Raw genomic sequence first — 9,293 nt, 5'->3', positions numbered from 1 at the left:
CAAGTCTATCAACACAATTTTTCCAAAAGCATTTGCTTACTTCATATCTTTATGCCACATTTTGGTGATTCTCACGATACTTCAAACTTTCTCAGTGTTACTAGTATATTTGTTATGGTGATCTGTGATCGGTGATTATGACTGGCTGAAAGCTCACATGATAGCATTTTTTAGTAATAAAACATTTTTTTAAATTAAGGGATGTACATTTTTTAGACATAATGCTATTGCACACTTAGTACACCATGGTATAGTATAAACATAACTATTATATGCACTGGGAAACCAAAAATTTCATTGATTCACTTTATTATGATTTTCACTTTATTACAATGATCTGGAATGAAATCTGCAATATCTCCAAAGTATACCTATATCAAATCTGCAACTGTTTTGCAGTATGATCATCTCCCACCTTCCTGGCAAAAGTAATCATTACTATATATGCGTTTTTTACTGGATTTTAGATAGAAATCTGCTAATTAAAAGCTTCTTAAAGCAAAGGTCAGCAAACTTCCTCTATAAAGAGCCAAACAGTAACTATTTTAAGCTTTGGAAGCCACACAGTCTGGATGGCAACTACTCAACTCTGCTGTTATAGCAGGAAGTAGGATTCTATGAAGGGAACAACATAGAACGTCATGTATTGATAAAAAGATGGAATTTACAAGATGTTACAATCATGAATCATATACTTAGTCACATGTCAATAAAATATATAAGGCAAAGTGGACATAAATTAAAAAATTGACAATTTCATAATCACAGAAGAAAACTTTTAAATACTATTTTATGTATCAACAATTTAAAAACTCCCAGAATTGTGTAAAGCTAAAGCCTATATGAATTACATATTATATGAAGATGTACACAGCACCTTGAATGTGGCAAGGAAAGGACATGCATTATTTTAAAACACACAAGAAATTGTCACAAATTTGAGCTTCTGTTAGGGCATAAATAAAATTTCAATGAATTCCCCCCAAAATAGGAGTTACAAGTTTCACATCTACTGAACATTGTGCCATCAAATAAAAAATCCACAATATAAAAACTTTTTAAAAATCAAACTTGAGAGGGTCAATTGAAATTATCCAGCCTGAGTAAGAGAGAGAAAAAAGAATGAAAAATAAATTAACAGACCTCAGAGAACTGTGGGACATCATCCATCATGATAGCATCATGTAACAGGAATCTCAGAAGAAAAGAAAGTGTTAGAAAGATTGTCTGAAGAAGGGCACCTGTCTGGCTCAGTCAATAGAGCATGAGACTCTTGATCTAGGGGTTGTAAGTTCAAACCCCACACTGGATTGTAAGAGATTACTTAAAAATAAAAACCATAAATAAGTAAATAAACAAATATAGGAAAGATTATCTGAAGAAATAATGGTACAATCTTCTCAAATTTCATGAAAACATTCATCTATACATCTGAAAAGCCCAGTAAAATTCAAGTAGGATGAATCAAAAAGATTCAACCTAGGCAAACCAAAGTAGACTGTTGAAAGCTAAACATGAAGAAAAAAACCTTGAAAGCAGCAAAAGAGAAGGATTCTCCCCACGTACAATGGGTCTTCAATAACAGCCAACTTCTCACAGCAACTATGGAGACCAGAAGGCAGTCAGATGACACAGTCAAAATGCTGAAAGACAAATATTGTCAATTAAGAATTTCATATCAGTTGAGGTAGGCAAACCATAAGAGACTCTTAAGTATAAAGAACAATCTGAGGGTTTCTGGAGGGGAGGTGAGTGGGGGGACAGGTTAAGGGGTGATGACCATTAAAGAGGGCACTTACTGGGATGAACACTGGGTGTTATATATAAGTGATGAATCACTAAATTCTACTGAACCAAATACCACACTATATGTTAACTAACTTGAATCTAAATTAAAAAAAAACAAAAACAAGAATTTTGTATCTGTCAAAACTGTCCTTCAAAAATGAAGGAGAAATCAAAGCTTTCCCAGGTTAAAAACAAACAAAAACAATCTAAGAGAGTTTGTCACTAGTAGGCCTACCCTAAAAGTCCCTCAGGTTGAAAAGAAAGATCACTAAGGGTGCCTGGGTGGCTCAGATGGTTAAGCCTCTGACTTTAGATCAAGTCATGATCTCACAGTTTGTGAGTTCGAGCCCTACATCAGGCTAAGTGCAGAGCCTGCTTTGGATCCTCTGTCTCCATCTCTCTGCCTCTCCATCTCTCTTTCTAAATAAATAAATAAATAAATAAATAAAGTCACTAGACTATAATTCAAATCTTCATGAAAAAATAAAGAACCCCCTCTCTGTCTGTCCTCTCTCTTTCTCTCTGAAATAAACATTTTAAAAGATCTTTAAAAAATAAAATAATGAAAACTATTTTTGTTTTTAATCCATTTTTCCCATATGATTTAAAATACAATTTCATAAAAAATAATATAAATGTATAATAATGGACACAAATGTATAAAAATGGCATTTGTGATACTAGATATATAAAGGAGGGGGAATGGATCTATATGGGAAAAAAGTTTTTGCACAGTATAAAATTAAGTTGGTATTAACATGAAATAAATTTTTAAATATTTTTTAATGTTTTATTCTTGAGAGAGACAGACAGACAGATCATGAGTGGGGGAGGGGTGGAGAGAGAGAGAGGGAGACACAGAATCTGAAACAGGCTCCAGGCTCTGAGCTGTCAGCACAGAGCCCAATGTGGGGCCCAAACTCATGAACAATGAGATCGTGACCTGAGCTGAAGTCAGACGCTTAACTGACTGAGCTACCCAGATGCCCCATGAAATAAATTTTTATAAATTAATATGTTCATTGTAATCACAATGAAAATAACTTTTAAAATCATGGAAAGTTACAATGATACACTAGAAAATACCTAATGTATAGGAAAATGCAGGAGTGGAATAATTGAGGAACAAAAAATATAAGACATATAGAAAACAAACAGTAAAATAGAAAAAAATAAATCCTTCTTTATCAGTAATTATATTAAGTATAGATGGACTAAATTCCCACATAAAAGAGATAGGCAGAATGGATTTTTTTAAATGATTCAACTACATACTGTCTATAAGAAATACATTTTAGATTCAAAGGCACAAATATATTGAAAGTAAAAGAATAGAAAAAGATATTCTATGCAAATAGTAACCAAAAGAAGCTGAAGTGACCATACTAATATCAGACAGATGGAATTTAAAACAAGAAAGGATTACTAGAAACAAAGAAGGAATTTTTATAATGATAAAAGTGTTAATATTTTAAGAAGGTATGACAATGATGACATATGCACCTTACAGCAGAGCCCCAAAACACATAAAGCAAAAACAGACAGAATCAAAGAAAGAAATAGACAATTGAGTAAGAATAGCTAGTGATCCCAATATTGCATAATCAATAATGGATAGAACAACTAGACAAGATAAGCAAGAAATAGTGGGTTTGAATAATACTATAAACCAACTAAACCTAACACATCTATAGAACACTCCACACAAACACCAAAATACACATTTTTCTCAAGTGCATATGGAATGTTCTCAAAGATAGACCATATGTTAGGCCACGAACAAGTCTCAATAAATTTAAAATGACTGAAATCATACAAAGTATATTCATCAGCTGCAATGGAATGAAATTATAAATCAACAGGAGACAGAAATTTGGAAAATTCACAAATAAATGGAAATTAGAATTACTGCTAAGCAAATAATGAGTCAAAAAAAAGTTAGTATATAGTTTTATAGGAACAAAAACAAAAACATAATACAACAAAACTGATGAGTGCAGTGAAAACCATGCTGAGATAAAATCATAGCTATAAACCCATTGAAATAGAAAAAAAATCAAATTAATAACCCAATCTTCCTACATAAAGAACTAGAAAAAGAATAGCAACCTATACCTAAAGCAAACAGAAGGAAGGGAAAACCAAAGATTAGAACAGAAATAAATAAAGACAGAAAAACAGCAGAGAAAATCAACAAAACCAACAGTGGGTTCTTTGAAAAGTTCAACAAAATTGACAAAACTTTAGCTATACTGACCAAGTAAAAAAGAGAAAAGACTCTAGTTACTAACTTCAGGAATGAATGAAGGGACTTATATAGAAATAAAAAAGGACTATAAGGGAACACTATGAATTGTATGCCAACAAATTCAATAACCTAGATGAGATGGAAAAATTATCAGAAAGACACAAACTACCAAAAGGGAATCAAGAAGAAATAAAAACTCTGAATAAACCTATAACAAGTAAAATACAGAAAAAACATTTGACAAAATCTCTTTCAAGATAAAAACTTTCAGGGCACCTGGGTGGCTTAGTCAGTTGAGCGGCCAGCTTGGGCTCAGGTCATGATCTCACAGCTCATGAGTTCAAGCCCCACATCAGGCTCTGTGCTGACAGCTCAGAGCCTAGATCCTGCCTTGGATTCTGTGTCTCCCTCTCTCTCTGCCCCTCCCCCACTCATGCTCTGTCTGTCACTCAAAAAGTAAATAAACATTAAAAAAATTAAAAAGATAAAAACTCTCAACAAACTAGAAATTAAAAGGATTGATGTCATATAAAATTAATGGCATATAAAAAACCCACACCTAATATCATACCTAATAGTGAAAGTGTTCTCCCTAAGATAAACACAAGGATGTTCACACTTTCCCGCTTCTATTCAACACTGTATTGAAATTCTATCCAGTTAGTCAAGAAAAAGAAATTTTAAAAATCCAGATTAAAAGATTAAAGATTAAAATATTAAAAGAAAGAATTAAAATGATCTCTATTTGCGATGACATCACCTTACACATATAAAATCCTGAAGAATACACACACACACACACACACACACACACACACACACCTGTCAGAGGTAATACACAATTTCTACAAGTTTGCAAGATACAAGATCAATATATAAAATCTGTTGTATTCTTATACATTATTAGTGATCTGAAAATGTAATAAACAAACAATATCATTTACAATAACATCAAAAATAATACAATATTTAAGAATATATTTAACAAACATTTACAAGGCATGTATGCTGAAAACTACAAAATGTCATTAAAAAGGATTAAAGAAGACCTAAATCAATGGAAAGATATCCATATTCATGGATTGGAAAACTTAATATTGTTAAGATGGTAATATTCCCAAAATTGATTTATAGATTCAATGAAATTCCTGTAAAATTTCCACTTCCTTTTTCTGCAGAAATGGATAAGCTGATTCTAAATCTCATTTGTAACGTAAGAATAGTAAAGCAATCTTTAAGATGAACAAAGTTGAAGAATTCACACTTCCTGATTTTAAAATTTACTAAAAACTACAGGAATTGGAAGTGTAGTACTAGCATAAGCATAGACATATAGATGAGTGAGGAATAAAATTAAATAAACTCTTACATCTTCAGTCAATTAATTTTTACTAGGGTGCCAAAACAATTAGAATTATCTTTTCAACAGATAGTGCTGGTATACCTGGATATCCACATGTAAAAGAATGAATTTGAGCCCCTTACACCGTATACAAAAAATATTTCAAAATTGATCAAGATCTAAATGTAAGAGCTAAAAATAATATTCTCAGAAGGAAACTTCTGTGTAAATCCTCATGACCTTGAATTAGGCAGTGGTTTCTTAGCTATAATAACAAAAACTCAAGCAACCAAAGGTAAAATAAATAAATTAGACCTCATCAGAATTTTGAATTCTTGTGTGTTGAGACAATATTACAAATGTGAACATACAACCACAGAATGAGAAAAAATAGTTGCAAATCATATCTCAGACAAGGGCCTAATATCCAGAGTATCCAGAATTCTTATCACTCAGCAATAAAAAGAAAAATAACCCAATAAAAAGCTGACAAAGAATTTAGACAGTTCTCCAAAGAAGATGTAGAAATGTCTAATAGCATATGAAAAGATGTTCCATATCAGTACTTATAGAAATAAAAATCAAAACCAAATGAGATGTCATTTCACACCTATTAGGATGGTTATAATATTTTTTAAAAACCCATAAAATAACAAGTTTTGGGGGAAATGTGAAAAAATTAGAGCCCTTGTACATTGCTGGTGAGAATATAAAATGCTTCATCCCCCTTGGAAAAGTGTCTGGCAGTTCCTCCAATGATTAAATAGGGAGTTGCCATATGACCTGGCAATCCCACTCCTAGATATATACCTAACAGAAGTGAAAACATATGTTCATACAAAAATCTGTACACAAATGTTCATAGCAACAGAATTAATAGCAGCCAAAAAGTCAGAACAACTCATATGTCCACTAACTAATGAATGGATAAACAAAACGTGGTATGTCCACACAATGGAATATTATTCAGCAATTCTGGATATTATTAAGAATGAAGAGTACTAATACAGGCTACAACATGATGAACTTTAAAAACATTGCTAAGTGAAAGAAGCCAGACGCAAAAGGCAACATATTATATGACTCCATTTGTACGAAACAACCAGAATGGGAAAATCGTAGATACAGAAAGTAGACTAATTGCCAGGAGCTGGAGGTAGAGGGTAATAGGGAGTGAATGAGTATAAGATTTCTTTTTCGCAGTGATGGAAATATTCTGGAATTGGATAGTGGGGATGGTTGCACATATTTTGAACTTTATAAAGTGCACTTAAAACTATGTACTCTAAAATTATGAATTTTACTTTATATGAAATTTTATATGAATTGTAGATCAACACAAAATGGAAATGAGAAACTATGTAGAAACGCTCAGTTGGTTGAGCGTCCGACTTCAGCTTAGGTCATCATCTCACAGTTTGTGGGTTCAAGCCCCGCATCAGGCTCTGTGCTGACAGCTTGCTCAGAGCCTGGAGCCTGCTTCAGATTCTGTGCTTCCTTCTCTCTCTGCCCCTCCCCCACTCATGCTTTGTCTCACTCTGTTTCTCAAAAATAAATAAATGTAAAAAAAATCACTTCTTTCTTGTTCTACCTCTTTAGTACATGAGATTAATAAAGTAACTTATAAAACCGTTTTCCCCCCAAAGCCTCATTATCTTATTCACAACCAAATATAGCCTTTTTCTATAATTAAATAAAATCTGCATATTTAAATGCATAATTTTAAATTTTTTTTTTCAACGTTTATTTATTTTTGGGGGGACAGAGAGAGACAGAGCATGAACGGGGGAGGGGCAGAGAGAGAGGGAGACACAGAATCGGAAACAGGCTCCAGGCTCTGAGCCATCAGCCCAGAGCCCGACGCGGGGCTCGAACTCACAGACCGCGAGATCGTGACCTGGCTGAAGTCGGACGCTTAACCGACTGTGCCACCCAGGCGCCCCTAAATGCATAATTTTATAATCACATTATCATCTGAAATTGTGTTGAAACATACACTTCAATGCAGTTTTCTATCATAACTATATCTTCATACAAAAGTAAAGGAGTGACATCCTAAAGTTCAGATATAGTTGGCATCACAGGACTTTTCCAGTTACAATTCCGGGTACAATTTTGGGTATGCTTTGCACAGATGACTAAGTATAGATGGGCACATGTCTGTCTAGGAAGGAAGGGAGGGAGGAAAAAATGGAGGGAGGAAGAAAAGGAAGGAAGGAGGCTTTTGCTTCTCAAATGACTGTTAACACAAAAGTAAAATGTTATATTTTGAAGTTGGGAAAAGAAATTCAGCATAAAAGAAAAAAAAATATCAAAGCCAAATATCAAGAAACCAGTTAATCATGCATCAACATTAATTTATAAAGTTCAAATTTTAAGTAAGAACGATCATAATATGTGAAAGAAAATGCTAACATACACTCATGCTCTCTCATTTCATTAAATAGTAAAGTAGCAAATGGGGAAGCTAATCTGAAATCTCCCAAGTAAAATGTACTTGAATATTCATATCTCTTTCATTTGGGACTACTCTCTAGCATGCCGATAACAGATTATCATGCTCCAAACTGGTTTTTTTTGCTTTGTTTTGTTTTGTTTTGGTTTTTGTTTTTTTGTTTTTGAAGCTTGGAAATCAAAATAGCTTTCAGGAACAAAAGGAATCTCATTCTTCCATCTGGTGACTTTCCTTAGATATGGAGACAAGGGGCTTGGAAATAATTATTTCCCAAGAAAATAAAGGTTTTAAAACTCAACCTTTCCCCACAAATGGTGACTTTCACATCTACAGATTTAATAACAATAAAAATTGTCATTTTCATTTTACAGATGAATGAATAAAGTCAGAAATCAAATAGGGAGGCATAATTACCATCCAATCCCCTTGCCATAACGGACAAGTAGGAAGAGAAGGAGGCATATTTGACCAGCCCAGTGTCTGTGTGGGGAACTCGTTGGTCTACAGCCTTCTATGGACTCTCATCTCAAAGTCTTTCCTGCCCTCTTACCTCTGCTCTTATCCCCTGTCCCCAGGTCTCACCCTTGCAACCATATGCCACACAGACTCCAGTCTCAAGGCCTTTGCCCTGCCTCCCCCACTCCTGGGAACTCTCTTCACCATGCATCTTTTGGGTCAACTCATTCACCTTTCATTCTTTGTTCAAATGTCACTTGACTCGGTAGGTCTTTCCTGACCACTCTATTTAAAATCTCAACCAGCCATCTTCCACTCCAACCTTGTACCCCCAGTCTCCCTGCCCTGCTCAATTCTTTCACATAGCCTATATTCCTTCTCATATACTATCTAGTGATTTTTAATTGTGTTGTTTGTCTTGGTTAGTGTTTCTCTGAAAGTAGAACCTTGGGCAAAGTTTTGGGCACCGGTAATTTATCTAGAAAGTGATTCTGGGAGTCACGAAATCCAGGGACTCCAGTTTCAGGGAGCCAATGGTTTGGAGATTGAAAACCTCTGGAGCTGAAACTGGTCTGACTCCTGCCTTGCTGTGGGGTAAGAGGGAGGGAGCTCTGTCACCTACAGACTGGGGAAAAAAATGATGCTGTTGGTAGTTATTAGTTCATCTATAGATCAGTTACCTTTTAAACCATACTGACTTTAGCCTTTAACTAAGCATCTTTAAAACTGCCTTTGAACCTTTTTTTTCCAGACAATAAGGCTTCCATAATGACACAATAAGTTGCAAGAAAGAAATGTCACACATTGAACCACGCTTTTCTTTGATCATTGCTATTTTAATCTTCCACTCAATGATATTAACGTATGCGTTTATTATTTTGCCATTTTGGTTGTCTCCCGGTACCACTTTAAATCTTACTTTCACTCAAACACAAAAATGTTTTTTTCAGTGTTTCCAATGTTAGCGAAGAAAAGAAAGAAAGAAAAAACCCTTAAGCCTCCGT

Source organism: Prionailurus viverrinus, chromosome A3, assembly GCF_022837055.1.
Source record: "Prionailurus viverrinus isolate Anna chromosome A3, UM_Priviv_1.0, whole genome shotgun sequence".
Classification (NCBI taxonomy): domain Eukaryota; kingdom Metazoa; phylum Chordata; class Mammalia; order Carnivora; family Felidae; genus Prionailurus; species Prionailurus viverrinus.
This window is presented reverse-complemented; position numbering follows the sequence as displayed.